The 26,705-nt window shown below is 49.5% G+C and overlaps 1 pseudogene; it reads right to left on the reverse strand.

Moving 5' to 3' along the window:
- Positions 1-7,619: 7,619 nt before the first annotated feature.
- LOC139271939 (alpha-2,8-sialyltransferase 8F pseudogene) lies at positions 7,620-23,399 on the reverse strand (annotated as a pseudogene).
- Positions 23,400-26,705: the final 3,306 nt, after the last annotated feature.

A 26,705-nucleotide genomic window follows, 5' to 3' on the forward strand; every position in this document is an offset into this window, starting at 1 on the left:
ACGGAGGGGATTTCCCCGAGGCGGCTCAAGTTGTGAGGCGCCGGCCCCCGAGGGAGGTTCCGGGGTTTGGCGCTGATGAGGAATTCCGTCCGGACGGGGGTCAGTTCGGACGGGATCTCCCCACGTGCTTGAGCCTCCTCGATACACCTAACGGAGTCAGGGCCCAGAGCTGTTTTTAGCGACTCGATGGCATCGGCCGCGTGGCGGACGTTGGCAGAATTTAGGCGCCGCGCCAGCGTGTCTCGCGCCATTCCTTGTGCATGAATCCCAAAAAGTTAGTTTGCAGGTGCAGCAGGTAATCAGGAAGGCGAATGGTATGTTGGCCTTGATTGCGAGAGGGATGGAGTACAAAAGCAGGGAGGTCCTGCTGCAACTGTACAGGATATTGGTGAGGCCACACCTGGAGTACTGTGTGCAGTATTGGTCACCTTACTTAAGGAAGGATATACTAGCCTTGGAGGGGGTACAGAGACGATTCACTCGGCTGATTCCGGAGATGAGGGGGTTACCTTATGATGATAGATTGAGTAGACTGGGTCTTTACTCATTGGAGTTCAGAAGGATGAGGGCTGATCTTATAGAAACATTCAAAATAATGAAAGGGATAGACAAGTTAGAGGCAGAGAGGTTGTTTTCACTGGTCAGGGAGACTAGAACTAGGGGGCACAGCCTCAAAATACGGGGGAGCCAATTTAAAACCGAGCTGAGAAGGAATTTCTTCTCCCAGAGGGTTGTGAATCTGTGGAATTCTCTGCCCAAGGAAGCAGCTGAGGCTAGCTCATTGAATGTATTCAATCACAGATAGATAGATTTTTAACCAATAAGTGAATTAAGGGTTATGGGGAGCGGGCGGGTAAGTGGAGCTGAGTCCACGGCCAGATCAGCCATGATCTTTTTGAATGGCAGAACAGGCTCGAGGGGCTAGATGGCCTACTCCTGTTCCTAATTCTTATGTTCTTATATTCTTATGTTCTTATGATGTATTGGTCTTGGATGGACATGGCCTTCAGGTTATCTTCGTGCGTTTCTTTGTATAATCCGTTCATCGTTTCATCTCAGCAAGGCGTGGAGAGAGATTCTTCCACGTTGATTCTTGCTGGTCTCTGCGTTGTCTGCTTGTGGCTGAAGGATGGTATGGTTGACGGAGGTATGGACTTTCTCATTTACGTCGCACAGGCAAAGCTGTCCGAAGACTGTTCAGTCTTGGTCGCTACATTGTGCCCACGATGCTCCTCGGTCCGTTGCGAGACTCCCTGATCTTGAGGGGTTCGGGGCAATGACGACGATTATGTTTGCATCTTCTCTCTTGGCTCGGGTATCCTTTTCGCCACTGACCTGAGGTGGGGACACTTCTCGCAGAAATCGGGACATGGGATCTCGCTTCCGTCTCCGGGGATGAGGGCATTCTCGATGACGGTAGGCAGCTGTTCTGTTTTCCCATCTGCTACTTCCACGCTCAGACAGAGAAACATAGAAACATAGAAAATAGGTGCAGGAGTAGGCCATTCGGCCCTTCGAGCCTGCACCACCATTCAATAAGCAAGGCTGATCAATCCCTCAGTACCCCTTTCCTGCTTTCTCTCCATACCCCTTGATCCCTTTAGCCGTAAGGGCCATATCTAATTCCCTCTTGAATATATCTAATGAACTGGCATCAACAACTCTCTGTGACAGGGAATTCCACAGGTTAACAACTCTCTGAGTGAAGAAGTTTCTCCTCATCTCAGTCCTAAATGGCCTACCTCTTATCCTAAGACTGTGTCCCCTGGTTCTGGACTTCCCCAACATCGGGAACATTCTTCCCGCATCCAACCTGTCCAGTCCCGTCATAATCTTATAAGTTTCTATGAGATCCCCTCTCATCCTTCTAAACTCCAATGTATAAAGGCCCAGTTGATCCAGTCTCTCCTTATATGTCAGTCCCGCCATCCCGAGAATTAGTCTGGTGAACCTTCGCTGCACTCCCTCAATAGCAAGAATGTCCTTCCTTCGATTAGGAGACCAAAACTGAACACACTATTCCAGGTGAGGCCTCACCAAGGCCCTGTACAACTGCAGTAAGACCTCCCTGCTGCTATACTCAAATCCCTTAGCTATGAAGGCCAACATACCATTTGCCTTCTTCATCGCCTGCTGTACCTGCATGCCAGCTTTCAATGACTGATGAACCATGATACCAGGTCTCGTTGCACCTCCCCTTTTCCTAATCTGCCGCCATTCAGATAATATTCTATCTTCGCGTTTTTGCCCCCAAAGTGGATAACCTCACATTTATCCACATTATACTGCATCTGCCATGCATTTGCCCACTCACCTAACCTGTCCAAGTCACCCTGCAGCCTCTTAGCGTCCCCCTCACAGCTCACATTGCCACCCAGTTTAGTATTATCTGCAAACTTGGAGATATTGCACTCAATTCCTTCATCTAAATCGCTGATGTATATTGTAAAGAGCTGGGGTCCCAGCACTAAGCCCTGCGGCACTCCACTAGTCACTGCCTGCCATTCTGAAAAGGACCCATTTATCCCGACTCTCTGCTTCCTGTCTGCCAACCAGCTCTCTATCCACGTCAGTACATTACCCCCAATACCATGTGCTTCGATTTTGCACACCAATCTCTTGTGTGGGATCTTGTCAAAAGCCTTTTGAAAGTCCAAATACACCACATCCACTGGTCCTCCCTTGTCCACTCTACTAGTTACATCCTCAAAAAATTCCAGAAGATTTGTCAAGCATGATTTCCCCTTCATAAATCCATGCTGACCTGGACCGATCCTGTCACTGCTTTCCAAATGCGCTGCTATTTTATCCTTAAAAATTGATTCCAAAATTTTCCCCACTACTGATGTCAGGCTAACCGATCTATAATTACCCACTTTCTCTCTCCCTCCCTTTTTAAAAAGTGGTGTTACATTAGCTACCCTCCAGTCCATAGGAACTGATCCAGAGTCGAGAGACTGTTGGAAAGTGATCACCAATGCATCCACTATTTCTATGGCAACTTCCTTAAGTACTCTGGGATGCAGACTATCAGGCCCCGGGGATTTTTCGGCCTTCAATCCCATCAATTTCCCCAACACAATTTCCCACCTAATAAGGATATCCTTCAGTTCCTCCTTCTCACTAGACCCTCGGTCCCCTCGTACTTCTGGAAGGTTATTTGTGTCTTCCTTCGTGAAGACAGAACTGAAGTATTTGTTCAATTGGTTTGCCATTTCTTTGTTCCCCATTATAAATTCACCTGATTCTGACTGCAAGGGACCTACGTTGGTCTTCATTAATCTTTTCCTCTTCACATATCTATAGAAGCTTTTGCAGTCAGTTTTTATGTTCCCGGCAAGCTACTTCTCGTACTCTATTTTCCCTCTCTTAACTAAACCCTTTGTCCTCCTCTGCTGAATTCTAAATTTCTCCCAGACCTCAGGTTTGCTGCTTTTTCTGGCCAATTTATATGCCACTTCCTTGGTTTTAACACTATCCCTAATTTCCCTTGTTAGCCACGGTTGAGCCACCTTCGCTGTTTTATTTTTACTCCAGACAGGAATGTACAATTGCTGAAGTTCATCCATGTGATCTTTAAATGTTTGCCATTGCCTATCCACCGTCAACCCTTTAAGTATTATTTGCCAGTCTATTCTAGCCAATTCACGCCTCAAACCATCGAAGTTACCTTTCCTTAAGTTCAGAAGCCTAGTTTCTGAATTAACTGTGTCACTCTCCATCTTAATAAGGAATTATACCATGTTATGGCCGCTCTTCCCCAAGGGGCCTCGCACGACAAGATTGCTAATTAGTCCTTTCTCATTACACATCACCCAGTTGAGTATGACCAGCTCCCTAGTTGGTTCCTCGACATATTGGTCTCGAAAACCATCCCCCTAATACACTCCAGGAAATCCTCCTCCACCGCATTGCTACCAGTTTGGTAAGCCCAATCAATATTAAAGTCACCCTTGATAACTGCTGTACCTTTATTGCACGCATCCCTAATTTCTTGTTTGATGCTGTCCCCAACCTCACTACTATTGTTTGGTGGTCTGTACACAACTCCCACTAGCGTTTTCTGCCCTTTGGTATTCCCTAGCTCCATCCATACCGATTCCACATCATCCAAGCTAATGTCCTTCCTTAGTATTGCATTAATTTCCTCTTTTACCAGCAATGCCACCCCGCCTCCTTATCATTTCTTGTCTATCCTTCCTAAATGTTGAATACCCCTAGATGCTGATTTCCCAGCCTTGGTCACCTGGAGCCATGGCTCCATGACGCCAATTACATCTTACCCGTTAACTGCTATCTGCATAGTTAATTTGTCCACCTTATTCCGAATACTCCTCGCATTGAGGCACAGAGCCTTCAGGCTTGTCTTTCTAACACACTTTGCCCCTTTAGAATTTTGCTGTAATGTGGCCCTTTTTGCTTTTTGCCTTAGGTTTCTCTGCCCTCCACTTTTACTTTTCTTCTTTCTATTTTTTGCTTCTGCCCCCATTCTACTTCCCTCTGTCTCCCTGCATAGGTTCCCATCACCCTGCCATATTAATTTAACTCCTCCCCAACAGCATTAGCAAACACTCCCACTCGGACATTGCAGACCGTCTGGTTTGTACTGGTTCCACCTCCCACAGAACCGGTTCCAATGTCCCAGGAATTTGAATCCCTCCCTTCTGCACCATTCCTCAAGCCGCGTATTCATTTGAGCTATCCTGCAATTCCTACTCTGACTAGCACATGGCACTGGTAGCAATCCTGAGATTACTACTTTTGAGGTCCTACTTTTTAATTTAGCTCCTAGCTCGCTAAATTTGTCTCGTAGGACCTCATCCCGCTTTTTACCTATATCGTTGATACCTATATGCAACACGACAACTGGCTGTTCACCCTCCCTTTTCAGAATGCCCTGCACCCGCTCTGAGACCCTTGCACCAGGAAATCAACATACCATCCTGGAGTCTCGGTCGCGGCCGCAGAAACCTCTATCTATTCCCCTTACAATTGAATCCCCTATCACTATAGCTCTCCCACTCTTTTTCCTGCCCTCCTGTGCAGCAGAGCCACCCATGGTGCCATGAACTTGGCTGCTGCTACCCTCCCCTGATGAGTCATCCCCCCCAACAGTACCCAAAGCATTGTATCTGTTTTGCAGGGGGATGACCGCAGGGGACCTCTGCACTACCTTCCTTGCACTGCTCTTCCTGTTGGTCACCCATTCCCTATCTGGCTGTGTATCCTTTTTCTGCGGTAAGACCAACTCACTAAACGTGCTATTCACGTAATTCTCAGCATCGTGGATGCTCCAGAGTGAATCCACCCGCAGCTCCAGTGCCACAATGTGGTCCGTCAGGAGCTGCAGGCGGATGCACTTCCCGCACATGTAGTCGTCAGGGACACCGGACTCGTCCTTGACTTCCCACATGGTACAGGTGGAGCAGAACACGTGTCCGAGCTCTCCTGCCATGACTTAACCCTTAGATTAACAATTTGGCAACAACAATGCTGAACTGTTACTTACTCCCTGCTGCAGCTCAACCAGCTGGCCTCCCGACTCGACGCTGCTGTTCCCCGGACTGATGGGCCTCTTGTAGGCCTCTTGTAGGCCTCCTCGATCTCCCGCTTCGCCTCCCAACTCAACGCGAGGCTCGTGTGTAGGCTGGCGCTGATGAGCGAGAGTGTCGGAAACTTCTCTTGTCAGATTGAGAAATGGATCCTTTTTGTTGGTTGACATCTTGGAAGGAGAGGAGTTTGAGTCGTTCAGTGCTGCATCGATGTGTGCTTGGACAGCTTTTTGTTCCGTTATGGATAGCTGAAAGATCGGGGCTGATGCTCAAAGCTGGTTTACTGGGGCAGACCAAGCTGACATGTCAGTGAGGTCGGAACTGTGAGACATGGTCATTTGAGGTCTGTTCTGGTGAGGTTTGGGACCAAGCCATCTGTTCATCTTGCTCGGCTCTCAGTATCACATCTGACCTTGTTCTCTACGGCGGAGGTTTGTCTAGCACGACACAACCGGAGATCTGCCTCTGCTGTAGCAAGTTTTCCAATTGCTCGGCCTCCGCTTTTGCCCTTGTCACTTCTTCAGCTGTCCTTGTCATGGCTTCTGCAGCTGCCTGTTGAACTTTCAACTCAGTTGTTCATTTTGCGATGGCCTCCTCATAGACTGTGTTCTCTGCTGAAGCAGTACCATTGGAAAGAGCTTTGAGCCAGGCACTCGGAACTGAAGGCGATGATCTTGAGCTCCTTCCCGAGTGTCATAGGAACATAGAAACATAGAAAATAGGTGCAGGAGTAAGACATTCGGCCCCTCGAGCCTGCACCACCATTCAATAAGATCATGGCTGATCATTCCCTCAGTCCCCCTTTCCTGCTTTCTCTCCATACCCCTTGGTCCCTTTAGCCGTAAGAGCCACATCTAACTCCCTCTTGAATATATCCAATGAACTGGCATCAACAACTCTCTGCGGCAGGGAACTCCACAGGTTAACAACTCTCCGAGTGAAGAAGTTTCTCCCCATCTCAGTTCGAAATGGCCTACCCCCTATCCCAAGACTGTGTCCCCCAGTTCTGGACCACCCCAACAACGGGAACATTCTTGCCGCATCTAACCTGTCCAGTCCCTGAGACAAGTTAGCCATTCGGCACATTGCATTTGCTAGAACAATCCGAAACGAATCCCATGCTTGGGGTCTCTCCATAGCTGGACCAGAATGTTACCAGGGCACCAACAGTTAAATTATGAGGAGAGATTACATAAACTAGGCTTATTTTCGCTGGAATATAGAAGGTGACTTGATTGAGATTTTTAGGATTTGAGGTGAATTGTTACGGTAGATAAAAAACCTTTTCTGCTGGTGGGGAAGCCCAGGACAAGGGAACATAACCTTAAAATCAGAGCCAGGCCAGCCAGAAGAGGTTAGGAAATACTCCATCATACAAAGGGTGCCAGAAGTGTGGAACTCTCTCACACAAAAAGCAGTAGATGTGAGCTCAAATAATAATTATAAATCTAAGATCAATCGATTTTTGCTGGACAAAGGTACTAAGGGATATGGAGCCACGGTGGATGGATATAACCAGAAAGTATCAGGCCGGGGGAGGTGTCTTCACCTCGGAAACAGAAGGCTCTCAGTGGTCCCATTTATAAGGGGCTGCATTTAATTAAAAAATAAAATTTGGTTTCTCTTCAGGAACTCAGAACACGATCACAGCCTTGAACCCACAGATGTGCCCCACATTCAAAGGTATTGGCAAGTTATGTCTCACTAGGTGTATCTCTGGTTACCCAATGCCGGTCCCTTAACATAGGGAGTCCATGCCCCCAGCAGTGACCCTGTTTAATCCTTGTTTATGTCTCCAAAAGACTATTGTGGAATCCAGCCGTAAGACCGAGACTCAGCATATCTGGGTCCTAGCCTCATTTGTGGCCTATCGCACATCCTTCCCTACATCAGTGAAAAAAGTCTGAGCATCTCAAGCCTCTCCTCACCGGAATCATCTAAAAACACTCTCTACAATTATCACCACAATAACACAATTTATAACATGCATCAATTAATAAAAATACATTTTGTACTATGATTCATAAACTAATAAAGTTTGTCTCCTGTAGTATATCAATCGTATATTTATTCACATTTATCGGCGTGCAGTTTCACAATGCCTTTCATGTGAAGCTGCAGAAGTTTGTAGCATTCATTAGGCATTGAGTGAGTTGTACCTGGCATCATATTGTCATAGTAATGATGGTGGAACTGGTTTCCATGCACACCTTTAGAGAAGGGCCAGAATCGATACACCCATACTTCCTCACACAGCTCCATTGCTGCACTTAATATAATGAAACCGGTCGAAAGACGATATTCTTTAACGCCTTTGCCTTTCCAGAACGGAATGATAGTTTTCGTGTATGATGGATTTAAAAATATTGCCTTCTGTTTTGTTCCAAAATCTTGCAGAGTGCAAGAAACTTTAAATGAAGGTGACGTATTGATTGAATAAAGAAATGCAGGCAGCATAATAAATGCATCTTTATAGGCAGATATATAGTCGACAAAAGGTTTTCTCCTTAAATTCAGACTTTGGTACCCCCTTGTAATGATACTTGGATTGGCTGTCACAATATCTGTTTTAGTTCCCACATCATCCATATAGTCCATGATAGGGGGAAGATTACACCTGAATACAAAGTCAGCCTGATTTATTTCCATTCCACAGCTGCTGTTAGTTAGAACTCCTCCATTTCCAACAACAGAGCAACGTTTAAATACATGGTCTTTGAAAGGGTCTGTCTTAGGAATCAGTTTAAGAATATCTTCTGTAATCCTCATAATTCTTTTAGGTTCTGCATCAAAGCTCAGATTTGTTCCCAGTGGCGTATTAACTTGTGTAACAACAACATTTTGAGCGGCATTACAACATTTCTCCAACTCTGATCTTAAAATTGTGCGCTCTTCAGGATTCTTTTTCCACTCGCATTTCTGAATTTACTTGACTCGTTTAATAAAATCATCTTCAGAAAACCTCTTGGGTTTAAGAGTAAGTACTTTGCTCAGCTCCGTACATTCTGGTGAATTAAGCTCCAGCTGACTCTTCCATTTCTTCTTCTCGACGCTGAAATAATTTGGCTTAACTCTACTTATCCAGAAGATGAAACAGACACAAAATAATAAAACGAGTGTTCCAAGGAAGTACAATGTTTTCAATTTTGTCCTGACCATCTGCTGACGTTTGAGCGTGACTCTTGGGCCAAGGGGGGAGCCGCTCCATCGTGTGGGCTATGGTGCGGTTCATGAGGTTGCAGTTTTCTAGAAAGGTTGATTTAGTTTGTTGGGCATCTTCCTTGAATGTTCCCGTTTTGTCTTGGGTGTAGAGGTTGCTGAGCACAGACCATAACTCGGTGTATGTCCGAAGTGCAGAGCGACCTTCAGTCAAGTTCATTTGAAGGATGGTTTCGTCACCTTTGGCACCTTGTAGGTTTTCGAGAATTTGTTCAGTTTTCCCCCAGTTGATGTAGTTTTCTTTTCCCTGCTTCTACTTCATTGTTGAGGGCTTTCAAAGTGGGATGTCTCTCTCTGTGTGGTCGACTCTAAGGGTCTGTAGTACTGGGAGAAATCTCCTTAGGTGTTGAGTTTCACCGTGAAGGGGAACCAACGTGATATCAGGGACACCTGACATGATGATCGTTGTGTGTAGTGACCACTGGGCAACTACTCAGGGGCAATTCTTAAGTCGGTTCATCACAGTTAATTCACTTTATGGGCTGTTGTAACAATGTAGCTTGAGGCAAGCGATAACTCAATTTCACCAGCCAGCATCAACCACAACACCAAGAAATATGGCTAAAGATCAGGGCTTCAAAATTAAAATCCTTTATTGTGCTCGGTGAGCTGCAATGTATAAAATATAGTACATCACTCGATGTCATGCAGTACACCATCAGGAACAATACAATAATGGCTGAACAATTGAATAAAGCAGCAATAAAGAGAGATTATTTATTTAACTGTGATTCTGGAGGGGTCACATTAACAGATTTCCAATTGCTATCTGACAATAAGTTAAAGATTTAACAGCAAAATGGATGACTGTCATGCTGACTGGCTTCTTCACTCTGTCCCGAATCTGAAATGGCGCCACCGAATGGTGGGAAATGGTAAGATACATAAGAACATAAGAACATAAGAATTAGGAACAGGAGGAGGCCATCTAGCCCCTCGAGCCTGCTCCGCCATTTAACAAGATCATGGCTGATCTGGCCGTGAACTCAGCTCCACTTACCCGCCCACTCCCCATATCGCTTAATTCCCTTATTGGTTAAAAATCTATCCATCTGTGACTTGAATACATTCAATGAGCTACCCTCAACTGCTTCCTTGGGCAGAGAATTCCACAGATTCACAACCCTCTGGGAGAAGAAATTCCTTCTCAACTCAGTTTAAAATTGGCTCCCCCGTATTTTGAGGCTGTGCCCCCTAGTTCTAGTCTCCCTGACCAGTGGAAACAACCTCTCTGCCTTTATCTTGTCTATCCCTTTCATGATTTTAAATGTTTCTATAAGATCACCCCTCATCCTTCTGAACTCCAACGAGTAAAGACCCAGTCTAGTCAATCTATCATCATAAGGTAACCCCCTCATCTCCGGAATCATCTCTGTACCCCCTCCAAAGCTAGTATATCCTTCCTTAAGTACGGTGACCAAAACTGCACGCAGTACTCCAGGTGCAGCCTCACCAATACCCTATACAGTTGCAGAAGGACCTCCCTGCTTTTGTACTCCATCCGTCTCGCAATGAAGGCCAACATTCCATTCGCCTTCCTGATTACCTGCTGCACCTGCAAACGAACTTTTTGGGATTCATGCACAAGGACCAATTGTGGAGCAGTGGAGGCGTGTCCTGCTCAGTAGGAGCTGAGCTGCAGTGAGGAGAGCAGCTACCAACCTTAGCTCCTGTTTGGAAGGCCTGGAGTGAGCCCTGAGAACAGCCCAGGAAGAGGAGGAAAGGGCTAGCTTGCTACCCATTCAACATCCGGAGGGAGAGGAGGAGCACAGAAACAATTTAACATTTAATACAATTACAGAGAGTTGGAGAGAGGGAGAAAACAACAACCTGTGTGGAAGGAGGGAAAGTCTACAACATTCTACAGGTGGGTGTTGGTGCATTTCCCCGGAAAGACTTTGCTGTATCGGTGGGGGCGGGAGGGGGGACCGCTGGGGGCCGGGGCATCGCGGGGGGTGTGTGTGGGGGCCTTGCTTGCGGCTGGGCCCCGCACACAGTTGACCCCCCCCCCGATTGCCTAGCCTGGGATGGCTGGAGCTACCAGGCTGAGGATTTTATTTGCCACCTCTTTGAGCATCGTTGGGAGTGTGTGCCTGGTGGCTCTGGCTGCCCCGGGTGGGGACGTCTTCTCCCCTCGCCCGAGGACCACCCCAGGGACTATTGTGTGTTTTGCCATCTGGGGATTGCGCCCGCCCACGGCTGCGGGGGGAGACCTGCCCTCGCGGTCCCCCCCCTTCCCACCCCCCACTCTCTTTCTCTGTTGCTCTCTGTTTCTCCCCTCTCTCTCTGAGAGCCCTTTTTCTCCCAAATTAATTGAGAAAAAACAATTGAGACAACTGAGCAGAGGGAGCAAGGCCCCTCCCCAATTGCCAACTAGGGGAGAGGTGTGCCTCGTTAAGAGCTCCTCTGCTCAGTCTTACTATAAGAGGCCAATTAAGATCATTAAGGCCTGTGACTTTGGGGTGGGTGTAGCCCTTAAAGGGACCCCGTGATGGCGACCCCATCCACGCCGGTGGCAGGGCCAGCAAGGACATATGCGCAGGTGGCAACCGCTTCCACGGCACCTCCTGCGCCACCCGCTGCCCTGCCACCATTCAGACTTATTACAAAAAAACACAGGGTCAAGAGCTACACTCACCCCACAATGAGCATCGAGGAGTGCGTGCGGGCGATGGCTGGGGTAGTCGGCCCCTCGGCTATTGTCGCAGCCTCCAAGATGTCTGGGAAGGCCGTGTTCTTCCTGGGGTCGGAGCGGGCAGTGTCCCTGGCCCTTGAAAAGGGGCTCACGGTGGGCGGGACGTTCCTGCCGGTGGACCCTCTCGAGGCCACCGTGCAGAGGGTCATCGTGTCGAACGTCCCGCCCTTTGTTCCCGCTGAGCTCCTCCTCCCTCACCTACACCAACTGGGGGAGGTAAGGTCGGGGATCAACCCCATACCGCTCGGCCTCAGGGAGAACAGCCTGCGCCACGTGTTCTCCTTCCGCTGCCAGCTCTTTGTCCGGCTGGTGCGGGAGGAGACGACGGAGGGAAGTTTCAATGTGGTGCACGAGGGGACTGCCTACCGCGTCTTCTGGACGTCGGACGGCGTGCGGTGCCATGCCTGTAGGGTGGTGGGGCATGTTCGTAAGAACTGCCCCACCTCCAAGGCCGCCAAACCACCGAGGGCGGCCAAGGCTGGCGCCGCCGCCACCCCTCCCCCTAGTTGCGTCCGAGTGCCGGGAGCCGTAGGTGCGCGGGCATCGTCGGAGGCCTTTGTTTTCACGGCCTCCGGCGGGGGGGAGGGAGAGCGTCCGATCGAAAAGAAGGCGCGGAAGAAAACGAGACATCTAGAGGCAGGTCCCCTCAGTGCGCCGGAAAGTTTGACCACCGCGCTCAGCCCAACCCAGTCACCGGCGAGCGCGGGGTGCCCTGAGCCCGTGCCCGAGCCCTTGACCAATACCGCAGAGGGGCTCGGGCGAGGGCAAGATAAGGAAAAGGGGGGGGCGGAGCGGAAGGCCTCGGCAGACATGGAGGTCTCCCTGCCTCAGCGCACCTCCAGCAACAAAAGGAGGCGCCGCTCCGTTGAGGCGGAGGGGGAACAACATCCCTCCGCGGAGGAGGCGGTGCCCGCCGCGTGTCCCGCGTCCCCCACCAGCGCCCCCAAGCAGCGCCGTAGGCGGGAGGAGTCTGTCCCCGGGGAGGGTGAGACAGTCGAGGCTGCCCAGCCTCTGCCTCCCGGGGAGGGCGTGGAGGATCTGCCTGTCGTGGGGGGCGTGGGGATCGCGGAGGAAAGCGTAGCCGCCGGGTCGGGCGTCCCGGGGACTGAGGCGGGCGGGGCCGAAAAGGCCGAACCTGAGCCCGCCCAGCCAATACCCAACTTCCCCCGGGGTTTGCTCGACCCGGCAGAAACACAAATGAGTGATTTTAATGAAACTGTAGATGCTGGGCTGGGGGGTGGCAGCGGGGAGGGGGAGGAACACCCACCCTCGCCCCTTACTTTGGAGCTGGAGCACTTGGGGAGCCTGGGGATTTCCTATGGCCGGGTCTCTCCTTGTTCCCCGGTTCCTGGGGCGGAGGGGGAACCCCTTCCGCTGTCATTTCCCGACCCAGCACCATTTTTAAAAGAGCCCAGTGGGGACTCCTCTGCCGACGATCCTGGGGGTGGGATCGGGGCAGAGCCAGGGCCGGTTGGAGCGGCCGGGTCATTTGCCGTGCCGTGTGCGGTCGATGGACCGGCTGCTGGCGGCCACCTCCCGGAGGAGGACGGGGACTCGGTGGGGGACGCGGGAGAAAATCTAGAGACCACCGCCAGCGAGGCGGTGGATCTGCTCGCAGCCGCTGCCGAGACCATCCTCATTCCTGCAAAGGAACTCCGGGACGTTTTGGCCCAGAGCCGGGGTCACTGCAACCAAGCCCGACTGGCCCTGGAAAAATGGTCCGAGCCAGAGCTGATCAAGGGGTCCGTCCGCGCCGCCGTCAAAACCTTGGCCGCGGGCGGGCCCTTGACAAAGGCGCAACACCTTGAGCTGCGCGAGCTCGAGGGACTCCTCGCTGGGCTGCGGAGGGAGTGGAGTTCAACAAAAGACTCCGCTCCCCCCCCTACAATAGGTTAAGGTAGAGGTTGCACTATGCTTTTGCCATGAAGATAACCATAGCCAGCCTCAACATCAACAGCGGCAGAGGGGCACGCCGTAGATTTGACAATTTTTCGCTCCTGCGGGAGGGGAAATATGCGGTGTGCTTCCTGCAAGAAACCCACACCGTTCCGGGAGACGAAGCCACGTGGCTCCTGGAATGGCAAGGAGAGGTCCGCATGAGCCACCTCACCGCCATTTCTAGTGGGGTGGCCATCTTGCTGGGCCCGCATTTTCAGCCGGAGGTCTTGGGGGTCGAGGAGCCCGTGCCAGGCCGCTTGCTGCACGTAACGGTTCGCCTGGGGGACGTGCCGCTCCATCTCGTGAACGTGTACGCCCCTCAGCCCGGCCCACAGCAAACGTGCTTCTTTGAAGAGGTGTCCGCTCTTCTTGGCTCCGTCGACGTCGGCGACTGCATTGTCCTCGGGGGGGATTTTAACTGCACCCTCGAGGCGAGGGACCGCTCTGGTGCCCCGCAGTGCATGACGGCGATGGAGAAGTTGAGGGACCTGGTCGGGTCCTTCGACTTGGTGGACGTCTGGCGAAATCTCCACCCCGACTCCAGCGCCTTTACTTGGGTGAGGCCTGGAGTAGGATGGTCTAGAGTCGACCGCCTTTACGTGTCTCGGGCGTACGTTTCCTGCGTCCCGGCGGCCTCCATGTGGCCGGTGCCGTGTTCGGACCACCACCTGGTGTGGGCGGAGCTCGCTTCGCTCCGCGCGAGGACGGGGTCCGCGTACTGGCACTTTAACAACCGGCTGCTGGAGGACGTGCGGTTCCAGGACTCGTTCCGTCGATTCTGGTCCGACTGGAGAAGGAAGCAGGGGGCCTTCCCCTCCTTGAGGCTATGGTGGGACGTGGGCAAGGCTCACGTCCACGTCTTCTGTCAAGAGTACGCGAGGGGGTCGACCAAGAGGCGGGCGGCCAGAGTCGGGCGCCTAGAAAAAGAGGTGCTCGACCTGGAAGCCCGTCTCGGTCAAGTCGTCCAGGACCCGGCCCTGCGGACGGTGTACGAAGCGAAGAAGGCCGCGCTGAAGGACCTGCAGCTCGTCGGGTCCCGAGGCGCGTTCGTGAGGTCGCGGATCCGGTTCCTGCGGGATCTGGACCGCAGCTCCCCCTTCTTCTACTCGCTGGAAAAAAGGCAGAGTGTCCGTAAGCAGCTCTTGACGCTGCTGGCCGACGACGGCTCTCTCGTCTCGGATCCGGAGGGCGTCAACAACAGGGCCCGTGAATATTACGGGGCTCTGTTCTCTCCGGATCCGTCCAGCGAGGAAGCGCGTAGAGTTTTGTGGGAGGACCTGCCGAAGGTCAGCCCGGAGGGCGCCGAAAATCTGGAAGCTCTGCTAAGCCTGGCGGAGCTGACCGGTGCCCTCGACCGGCTCTCGAGGGGAAAATCCCCGGGGCTGGACGGGCTGACCGTGGAGTTCCACAGGGCATTCTGGGACGTCCTGGGGAGCGACTACGCGCGGGTCCTGGGGGAAAGTCTGGTGACCGGGGAGATGCCCCTTTCTTGGCGCAAGGCAGTCATCGTCCTGCTGCCTAAGAAGGGCGATCTCCGCCTCCTTAAGAACTGGCGCCCGGTCTCCCTCCTCAGCATGGACTACATAATCTTCGCCAGGGCGATGTCTGCTCGCCTTGGTGCCGTGCTGGACCACATGATCCACCCCGACCAGTACTACATGGTCCCGGACCGGACAATCCACGATAACATCCATCTGGTCCGAGACCTCATCCATTGTTCCCAGGAGGCTGGTCTGTCGGTCGCCTTCCTATCCCTCGACCAAGAGAAGGCGTTCGACAGGTTGGATCACGACTATCTGCTCGGAACTCTGCGCGCTTTCGGGTTCGGGACGCATTTCGTCGCCCGGATCCGACTTTTGTACGCCGCCGCGGAGTGTCTGATTAAAGTTAACGGGTCCTTGACGGCGCCCCTTCGCTTTAGGAGAGGGGTGCGCCAGGGATGCCCCATGTCCGGCCAGTTATACGCCGTTTGCGTGGAGCCTTTCCTGCGCCTCTTGCGGACGAGGTTGACGGGACTGGCTCTGCAAGGGCCGGGCGTGGGGGTCGTCCTCTCGGCTTACGCCGATGACGTGCTCCTCGCGTTAGAGGATCCCGCTGACCTGCGGAGGATGCGTGAGTGCCAGGAGATTTACTCGGCCGTGTCCTCCGCCAGGATCAACTGGGAGAAATGTTCCGGACTCCTGGTGGGTCAGTGGCGGGTGGACTCCCTGCCGGAGGAGCTCAGGCCTTTTGCCTGGAGCACGACCCATCTCCTCTATCTGGGAGTCTACCTTAGCCCCGACGAGGGAGCCTGGCCGGCGAACTGGCAGGAGCTGGAGGCCAAGGTCGCCGCTCGCCTAGGGCATTGTATTCCATCTGCCAAACCTTAGCCCATTCGCTTAACCTATCTAAATCTCTTTGCAGCCTCTCTGTGTCCTCTACACAACCCGCTTTCCCACTAATCTTTGTGTCATCTGCAAATTTTGTTACACTACACTCTGTCCCCTCTTCCAGGTCATTTATGTATATTGTAAACAGTTGTGGTCCCAGCACCGATCCCTGTGGCACACCACTAACCATCGATTTCCAACCCGAAAAGGACCCATTTATCCCGACTCTCTGCTTTCTATTCGCCAGCCAATTCTCCATCCATGCTGATACATTTCCGCTGACTCCGCGTACCTTTATCTTCTGCAGTAACCTTTTGTGTGGCACCTGATTGAATGCCTTTTGAAAATCTAAATACACCACATCCATCGGTGCACCTCTATCCACCATGCTCGTTATATCCTCAAAGAATTCCAGTAAATTTGTTAAACATGATTTCCCCTTCATGAGTCCATGCTGCGTCTGCTTGATTGCATTATTCCTATCTAGATGTCCCGCTATTTCTTCCTTAATGATAGTTTCAAGCATTTTCCCCACTACAGATGTTAAACTAACCGACCTATAGTTATCTGCCTTTTGTCTGCCCCCTTTTTTAAACAGAGGCGTTACATTGGCTGCTTTCCAATCCACTGGTACCTCCCCAGAGTCCAGATAATTTTGGTAGATTATAACGAATGCATCTGCTATAACTTCTGCCATCTCTTTTAATACCCTGGGATGCATTTCATCAGGACCAGGGGACTTGTCTAACTTGAGTCCCATTAGCCTGTCCAGCACTACCCCCCTAGTGATAGTGATCGTCTCAAGGTCCTCCCTTCCCACATTCCTGTGACCAGCAATTTTTGGCATGGTTTTTGTGTCTTCCACTGTGAAGACCGAAGCAAAATAATTGTTTAAGATCTCAGCCATTTCCACATTTCCCATTATTAAATCCCCCTTCTCATCTTCTAAGGGACCAATATTTACTTTAGTCACTCTTTTCCGTTTTATATATCTGTAAAAGCTTTTACTATCCGTTTTTATATTCTGCGCAAGTTTACCTTTGTAATCTATCTTTCCTTTCTTTATTGCTTCCTTAGTTATTCTTTGCTGTCATTTAAAATTTTCCCACTCTTCTATTTTCCCACTAACCTTGGCCACCTTATACGCTTTGGTTTTTAATTTGATACTCTCCTTTATTTCCTTGGTTATCCACGGCTGGTTATCCCTTCTCTTCCCGCCCTTCTTTTTCACTGGAATATATTTTTGTTGAGCACTATGAAAGAGCTCCTTAAAAGTCCTCCACTGTTCCTCAATTGTGCCACCGTTTAGTCTGTGTTTCCAGTCTACTTTAACCAACTCTGCCCTCATCCCACTGTAGTCCCCTTTGTTTAAGCATAGTACGCTCGTTTGAGACACTACTTCCTCATCCTCAATCTGTATTACAAATTCAACCATACTGTGATCACTCATTCCTCGAGGATCTTTTACTCGGAGATTGTTTATTCTTTCTGTCTCATTACACAGGACCAGATGTGTCTGAGATGTCAGAAAGTGTCACAGTCCATCAATACAGCCATTAACTGAGACAAAAACAGCCTCATTTTTTATACACAGAGCACTTCTACGCTTCTTATCTCCCAAAACTAGTTCTTTATTTTGTTGTCATTTCAGCTCCATCGGAAATGCAAGATGCAAAGTGACCGATTTTCGGTTACTGAGCGCTGCCATTTCCATTCATCAGAAAAGTATTCGCTGTCTTTTACATAAGAACATAAGAAATAGGAGCAGGAGTAGGCCATATGTGCCCTCGAGCCTGCTCCACCATTCAATAAGATCATGGCTGATCTGATCATGGACTCAGCTCCACTTCCCTGCCCGCTCCCCATTACCCTTTACTCCCTTATCGCTCAAAAATCTGTCTATCTCCGCCTTAAATATAATCAATGACCCAGCCTCCACAGCTCTCTGGGGCAGAGAATTCCATAGATTTACAACCCTCTGAGAGAAGAAATTCCTCCTCATCTCAGTTTTAAATGGGCGACCCCTTTTCTGAGACAATGTCCCCTAGTTTTAGTTTTCCCTATGAGTAGAAATATCCTTTCTGCATCCAGCTTGTCGAGCCCGCTCATTATCTTATAAGTTTCGATAAGATCACCTCTCATTTTTCTGAACTCCATTGAGTATAGGCCCAACCTACTCAACCTTTCTTCATATGTCAAGCCCCTCATCTCTGGAATCAACCGAGTGAACCTTCTCTGAACAGCTTCCAATGCAAGTATATCCTTCCTTAAATACGGAGACCAAAACTGTTATATATGTAAACTTGTATTTAGTCTGTTCAGCCACCAGAGGGCTCAACATCCCTAGGGTGCACAGGTAATTTAGGAGGCCTCACAGGTTGGAGAGGCGCTCTGGAGACCTGCAATAACAGCCTATGGTCACACGTTACTTTGAGCTCACAGTGTTCAGTCTGACTCTTTCGCCATACATAACAACTGTCGACGAGATACAGATAGCGAACCCAAAGATGCAGAGAACGGTGGGCTTCCTGGAGAAATTTTCAGAGGGAGATGATTGGGAAACTTTTGTGGAGTGACTCGACCAATACTTCGTGGCGAATGAGCTAGGTGGGGAAGAGAGCGCTGCCAAACGTAGAGCGATCCTCCTCACCGTCTGTGGGGCACCAACGTTTTGCCTCATGAAGAATCTGCTCACTCCAGAGAAACCCACGGAGAAATCGTACGATGATTTGTGCACACTGGTCCGAGAGCATTTGAACCCGAAGGAAACCGTTCTGATGGCGAGGTACTGGTTCTACATCGACAAAAGGTCTGAAGGCCAGGAAGTGGCGAGTTATATCGCTGAGCTAAGACACCTTGCAGTTCATTGGGAATTTGAAGGGCATTTGGAGCACATGCACAGAGACTTTTTTGTATTTGGCATTGGCCACGAAACCATACTTCGCAAACTTTTGACTGTAGGGACCACAACCTTGAGTAAGGCCATAGCGATAGCCCAGGTGTTCATTGCCACCAGTGACAATACTAAGCAAATCTCTCAGCATACAAGTGCTGCTATGAGTACTGTGAACAAAGTGATGTTGCTTTTGAATCACAACGTACAGGGCAGGTCACACATGCCTGCAGCTGCACATCCGCAGATGTCTCAGAGTCCACCATGGGGTAGCAGCACACCACACCCAGGGTATGGGTGATGAGGGGAAGAAGAGCTCAACAGTGCTCAACAGCGCTCTCCTGAAGTGCAAGACACACCGGAGGTGGCAGAGCTCATGGGAATGAGTGGGGAGAGCATTGAGCTTAAACAAAACTGGTGCAGGCTCGAAGGGCCGAATGGCCTACTCCTGCACCTATTTTCTATGTTTCTAAGGGTGATGAATGCAAGGCCATTAACACCTTGTTGGCGCTGCGGGGGTGATCATCGTTTCCATTCATGCCGATTCAAAGGGTACATTTGCATGGGTTGTGGAATAATGGGACACCTCCAACATATGTGCAGGCGAGATGCAAATCCTGTTATACCTGCAAACCACCATGTTGCAGAGGAGGACATATCCACGGAGGATCACGACGAACCAGAGCCTCAGACCAAGGAGGCAGAGGTACATGGGGTGCACACATTCACCATGAATTGTCCCCCGATAATGCTGAATGTTAAATTAAATGGACTCCTGGTGTCAATGGAGCTGGACACAGGCGCAACCCAGTCCATCATGGGCAAAAAGACTTTCGAAAGATTATGGTGCAACAAGGCCTCAAGGCCAGTCTTAAATTCAGTTCGCACGAAACTAAGAACATACACAAAATAACTGATTCCTGTATTGGCAGTGCTACCGTAAAGGTCTCCAAGATGGAGCGGTGCAGAAGCTACCACTCTGGGTGGTACCGGGCAATGGTCCCACCCTGCTCAGCAGGAGCTGGCTGGGAAAGATATGCTGGAACTGGGACGATGTCCGAGCGCTATCGCCCGCTGACAACATTTCGTGTGCCTAGCTCTTAAAACAAATTTCCTTTTCTGTTCGAACCAGACATCTGGAAATTCCAAGGAGCAAAAGTGCAGATCCACCTAATTCCAGGGGCGCGACCCATCCATCACAAGGCGAGAGCAGTACCGTACATGATGAGAGAAAGGGTAGAGATCGAGCTAGACCGGCTGTAAAGAGAGGGCATCATTTCACCGATCTAGTTCAACGAGTGGACCAGTCCCGGTGTCCCAGTCCTCAAAGGAGACGGCACTGTCAGAATCTGTGGTGATTCCCAAGTAACTATCAATCGTTTCTCCCTGTAGGACCAATACCCACTACCAAAGGCCGCCGACCTCTTTGCAACACTGGCGGGAGGAAAGACCTTCATGAAGCTGGATCTGACTTCAGCCTACAAGACGCAGGAACTGGAGGAATCATCGAAAGGCCTCACCTGCATCAACACGCACAAAGGTCTTTTTATTTATAACAGATGGCCATTTGGAATTTGATCAGTGACGGCGATATTCCAGCGAAACATGGAAAGCCTACTGAAGTCGGTCCTGCACGCCGTGGTCTTCCAGGATGACATCTTGATCACAGGTCGGAACATAGTCGAGCATCTGTAGAACCTGGAGGAGGTTCTTAGTCGACTCAATCGCATGGGGCTCAGGTTAAAATGCTCGAAGTGCGTTTTCCTAGCACCTGAAGTGGAGTTCTTGGGAGGGAGGATTGCGGCGGACGGCATCAGGCCCACCAACGTGAAGACGAATGCAATCGAGAATGCACAGAGGCCACAGAACATGAGGGAGTTGCAGTCATTTCTGGGACTCCTGAACTACTTTGGTAACATAGAAACATAGAAACATAAAAAATAGGTGCAGGAGTAGGCCATTCGGCCCTCCGAGCCTGCACCGCCATTCAATGAGTTCATGGCTGAACATACAACTTCAGTACCCCATTCCTGCTTTCTCACCATACCCCTTGATCCCCCGAGTAGTAAGGACTACATCTAACTCCTTTTTGAATATATTTAGTGAATTGGCCACAACAACTTTCTGTGGTAGAGAATTCCACAGGTTCACCACTCTCTGGGTGAAGAAGTTTCTCCTCATCTCGGTCCTAAATGGCTTACCCCTTATCCTTAGACTGTGACCCCTGGTTCTGGAATTCCCCAACATCGGGAACATTCTTGCTGCATCTAACCTGTCTAAACCCGTCAGAATTTTAAACGTTTCTATGAGATCCCCTCTCATTCTTCTGGACTCCAGTGAAGACAAGCCCAGTTGATCCAGTCTTTCTTGATATGTCAGTCCTGCCATCCCGGAAATCAGTCTGGTGAACCTTCACTGCACTCCCTCAATAGCAAGAATGTCCCTCCTCAAGTTAGGAGACCAAAACTGTACACAATACTCCAGATGTGGCCTCACCAAGGCCCTGTACAACTGTAGCAACACCTCCCTGCCCCTGTACTCAAATCCCCTTGCTATGAAGGCCAACATGCCATTTGCTTTCTTAACCGCCTGCTGTACCTGCATGCCAACCTTGAATGACTGATGTACCACGACACCCAGGTCTCGTTGCACCTCCCCTTTTCCTAATCTGTCACCATTCAGATAATAGTCTGTCTCTCTGTTTTTACCACCAAAGTGGATAACCTCACATTTATCCACATTATACTTCATCTGCCATGCATTTGCCCACTCACCTAACCTATCCAAGTCACTCTGCAGCCTCAGAGCATCCTCCTCGCAGCTCACACTGCCACCCAACTTAGTGTCATCCGCAAATTTGGAGATACTACATTTAATCCCCTCATCTAAATCATGAATGTACAATGTAAACAGCTGGGGCCCCAGCACAGAACCTTGTGGTACCCCACTAGTCACTGCCTGCCATTCTGAAAAGTACCCATTTTCTCCTACTCTTGGCTTCCTGTCTGACAACCAGTTCTCAATCCACGTCAGCACACTACCCCCAATCCCATGTGCTTTAACTTTTCACATTAATCTCTTGTTGTGTGGGACCTTGTCGAATGCCTTCTGAAAGTTCAAATACACCACATCAACTCCCTTGTCCACTCTACTGGAAACATCCTCAAAAAATTCCAGAAGATTTGTCAAGCATGATTTCCCTTTCACAAATCCATGCTGACTTGGACCTATCATGTCACCTCTTTCTAAATGCGCTGCTATGACATCCTTAATAATTGATGCCATCATTTTACCCACTACCGATGTAAGGCTAACCGGTATAATTCCCTGTTTTCTCGCTGCCTCCTTTTTTAAAAAGTGGGGTTACATTAGCTACTCTCCACTCCATAGGAACTGATCCAGAGTCTATGGAATGTTGGAAAATGACTGTCAATGCATCCGCTATTTCCAAGGCCACCTTCTTAAGTACTCTGAGATGCAGACCATCAGGCCCTGGGGATTTATCGGCCTTCAATTCCATCAACTTCCCCAACACAATTTCCCAACTAATAAGGATTTCCCTCAGTTTCTCCTTCTTACTAGACCCTCTGACCCCTTTTATATCCGAAAGTTTGTTTGTGTCCTCCTTAGTGAATACCGAACCAAAGTACTTAGAAACATAGAAAATAGGTGCAGGAGTAGGCCATTCGGCCCTTCTAGCCTGCACCGTCATTCAATGAGTTCATGGCTGAACATGCAACTTCAGTACCCCATTCCTGCTTTCTCGCCATACCCCTTGATCTCCCTAGTAGTAAGGACCTCATCTAACTCCTTTTTGAATATATTTAGTGAATTGGCCTCAACAACTTTCTGTGGTAGAGAATTCCACAGGTTCACCACTCTCTGGGTGAAGAAGTTCCTCCGCATCTCGGTCCTAAATGGCTTACCCCTTATCCTTAGACTGTGACCTCTGGTTCTGGACTTCCCCAACATTGGGAACATTCTTCCTGCATCTAACCTGTCTAACCCCGTCAGAATTTTATATGTTTCTATGAGGTCCCCTCTCATTCTTCTGAACTCCAGTGAATACAAGCCCAGTTGATCCAGTCTTTCTTGATAGGTCAGTCCCGCCATCCCGGGAATCAGTCTGGTGAACCTTCGTTGCACTCCCTCAATAGCAAGAATGTCCTTCCTCAGGTTAGGAGACCAAAACTGTACACAATACTCCAGGTGTGGCCTCACCAATGCCCTGTACAACTTGTTCAAATGTCTGCCATTTCTTTGTTCCCCGTTATGACTTCCCCTGATTCTGACTGGAGGGGACTTACATTTGTCTTTACTAACCTTTTTCTCTTTACATATCTATCGAAGCTTTTGCAGTCCGTCTTAATGTTCCCTGCAAGCTTCCTCTCGTACTCTATTTTCCCTGCCCTAATCAAATCCTTTGTCCTCCTCCGCTGAGTTCTAAATTTCTCCCAGTCCCCGGGTTCGCTGCTATTTCTGGCAAATTTGTATGCCAATTCCTTGGCTTTAATACTGTCCCTGATTTCCCTTGATAGCCACGGTTGAGCCACCTTCCCTTTTTTATTTTTACGCCAGACAGGGATGTACAATTGTAGTAGTTCTTCCATGCGGTCTCTAAATGTCTGCCATTGCCCATCCACTGTCAACCCCTTAAGTATTATTCGCCAATATGTCCTGGCGAATTCACGCCTCATACCTTCAAAGTTACCCTTCTTTAAGTTCTTGACCATGGTCTCTAAATTAACTGTTTCATTCTCCATCCTAATGTGGAATTCCACCATATTATGGTCACTCTTCCCCAAGGGGCCTCGCACAACGAGATTGCTAATTAATCCTCTCTCATTACACAACACCCAGTCTAAGATGGCCTCCCCCCTAGTTGGTTCCTCGACATATTGGTCAAGAAAACCATCCCTTATGCACTCCAGGAAATCCTCGTCCACCGTATTGCTTCCAGTTTGGTTAGCGCGCTCTATATGCATATTAAAGTCACCCATGATAACTGCTGCACCTTTATTGCATGCACCCCTAATTTCCTGTTTGACGCCCTCCCCATCATCACTACTACTGTTTGGAGGTCTGTACACAACTCCCACTCACGTTTTTTTTACCATGTCTCAGCAAACTGTTAGAAGCACTCCATGTCTTACTATGAAAAGGGGACGAATGGGTTTGGGGCAAAAGCCAAAAAAATGCCTTCGTAAAAGCGAGAAAATTTTTCTGCTCAAACAAATTGCTTGTGTTGTATGGTCCATGTAAGCGTTTGGTACTAGCATGTGATACATCGTCATATGGCGTTGGGTGTGTATTGCAAAAAGCTAATGATTTCGGGAAACTGCAACTGGTTGCTTATGCATTCAGGAGTCTGTCTAAGGCTGAGTCAGCCTACAGCATGATTGAAAAAGAAGCGTTAGCGTGTGTCGGTAGGGTAAAGAAAATGCATCAATACCTGCTTGGGCTAAAATTCGAATTGGTAACTGATCTAAGCCACTCATATCCCTGTTTTCTGAGAGTAAAGGGATAAATACCAACGCATCGGCCCGCATCCAGAGATGTGCGCTCATGTTGTCCGCATACAACTATGCCAGCCGCCATAGGCCAGGCACAGAAAACTGCGCCGATGCTCTCAGTAGGCTGCCATTGCTCACCAGGGGGGTGCAAAAGGCGCAGCCCGCAGATTTAGCCATGGTTATGGAAGCATTTGAAAGTGAGCAATCACCCATCACTGCCCGGCAGATCAAAACCTGGATGAGCAGGACCCCTTACTGTCCCTAGTAAAACTGTGAGTTTCATGGGAGCTGGTCCAGTGTCCCAGTGGTAATGCAGGAAGAGATAAAGCCATTCCATTGGCGCAAAGATGAAATGTCGATACAGGCAGACTGCCTTCTGTGGGGCAATCGAGTAGTGGTTTCCAAGAAGGGCAGAGAAACCTTCTTCAATGACCTCCACAGTACCCACCCAGGCATCGTAATGATGAAAGCGATAGCCAGATCCCAGGTATGGTGGCCTGGTATCGATGCGGACTTAGAGTCCTGCGTTCACAGAGGTAATACGTGCTCGCAGTTAAGCAATGTACTCAGGGAGGCACTGCTAAGTTTATAGTCTTGGCCCTCCAAACCGTGGTCTAGGGTACACGTCGACTATGCAGGCTCGTTCTTGGGTAAAATGTTCCTTTTGGTTGTAGATGCGTACTCCAACTGGGTTGAATGTGAGATAATGTCGGCTAGCACGTTCGCCGCCACTACTGAAAGCCTGCGGGCCATGTTTGTCACACACGGCCTACCCGATGTCCTAGTGAGCGCCCACAGGCCACTCTTTACCAGTGCTGAGTTCAAAGAATTCATGACCCGCAAAGGGATCAAACATGTAACATAGAAACATAGAAACATAGAAACATAGAAAATAGGTGCAGGAGTAGGCCATTCGGCCCTTCTAGCCTGCATCGCCATTCAATGAGTTCATGGCTGAACATGCAACTTCAGTACCCCATTCCTGATTTCTCACCATACCCCTTGATTCCCCGAGTAGTAAGGACTTCATCTAACTCCTTTTTGAATATATTTAGTGAATTGGCCTCAACAACTTTCTGTGGTAGAGAATTCCACAGGTTCACCACTCTCTGGGTGAAGAAATTCCTCCTCATCTCGGTCCTAAAGGGCTTACCCCTTATCCTTAGACTGTGTCCCCTGGTTCTGGACTTTCCCAACATTGGGAACATTCTTCCTGCATCTAACCTGTCGAACCCTGTCAGAATTTTAAACATTTCTATGAGGTCCCCTCTCATTCTTCTGAACTCCAGTGAATACAAGCCCAGTTGATCCAGTCTTTCTTGATAGGTCAGTCCTGCCATCCCGGGAATCAGTCTGGTGAACCTTCGCTGCACTCCCTCAATAGCAAGAATGTCCTTCCTCAGGTTAGGAGACCAAAACTGTACACAATACTCCAGGTGTGGCCTCACCACGGCCCTGTACAATTGTAGCAACACCTCCCTGCCCCTGTACTCAAATCCCCTCGCTATGAAGGCTAACATGCCATTTGCTTTCTTAACCGCCTGCTGTACCTGCATGCCAACCTTCAATGACTGATGTACCATGACACCCAGGTCTCGCTGCACCTCCCCTTTTCCTAATCTGTCACCATTCAGATAATAGTCTGTCTCTCTGTTTTTACCACCAAAGTGGATAACCTCACATTTATCCACATTATACTTCATCTGCCATGCATTTGCCCACTCACCTAACCTATCCAAGTCGCTCTGCAGCCTCATAGCATCCTCCTCGCAGCTCACACTGCCACCCAACTTAGTGTCATTCGCAAATTTGGAGATACTACATTTAATCCCCTCGTCTAAATCATTAATGTACAGTGTAAACAGCTGGGGCCCCAGCACAGAACCTTGTGGTACCCCACTAGTCACTGCCTGCCATTCTGAAAAGTCCCCATTTACTCCTACTCTTTGCTTCCTGTCTGACAACCAGTTCTCAATCCATGTCAGCACACTACCCCCAATCCCATGTGCTTTAACTTTGCACATTAATCTCTTGTGTGGGACCTTGTCGAAAGCCTTCTGAAAGTCCAAATACACCACATCAACTGGTTCTCCCTTATCCACTCTACTGGAAACATCCTCAAAAAATTCCAGAAGATTTGTCAAGCATGATTTCACAAATCCATGCTGACTTGGACCTATCATATTACCTCTTTCCAAATGCACTGCTATGACATCCTTAATAATTGATTCCATCATTTTACACACTACCGATTTCAGGCTGACCGGTCTATAATTCCCTGTTTTCTCTCTCCCTCCTTTTTTAAAAAGTGGGGTTACATTGGCTACCCTCCACTCCATAGGAACTGATCCAGAGTCAATGGAATGTTGGAAAATGACTGTCAATGCATCCACTATTTCCAAGGCCACCTCCTTAAGTACTCTGGGATGCAGTCCATCAGGCCCTGGGGATTTATCGGCCTTCAATCCCATCAATTTCCCCAACACAATTTCCCGACTAATAAGGATTTCCCTCAGTTCCTCCTCC

Source organism: Pristiophorus japonicus, chromosome 1 (assembly GCF_044704955.1).
Source record: "Pristiophorus japonicus isolate sPriJap1 chromosome 1, sPriJap1.hap1, whole genome shotgun sequence".
Taxonomy (NCBI): domain Eukaryota; kingdom Metazoa; phylum Chordata; class Chondrichthyes; family Pristiophoridae; genus Pristiophorus; species Pristiophorus japonicus.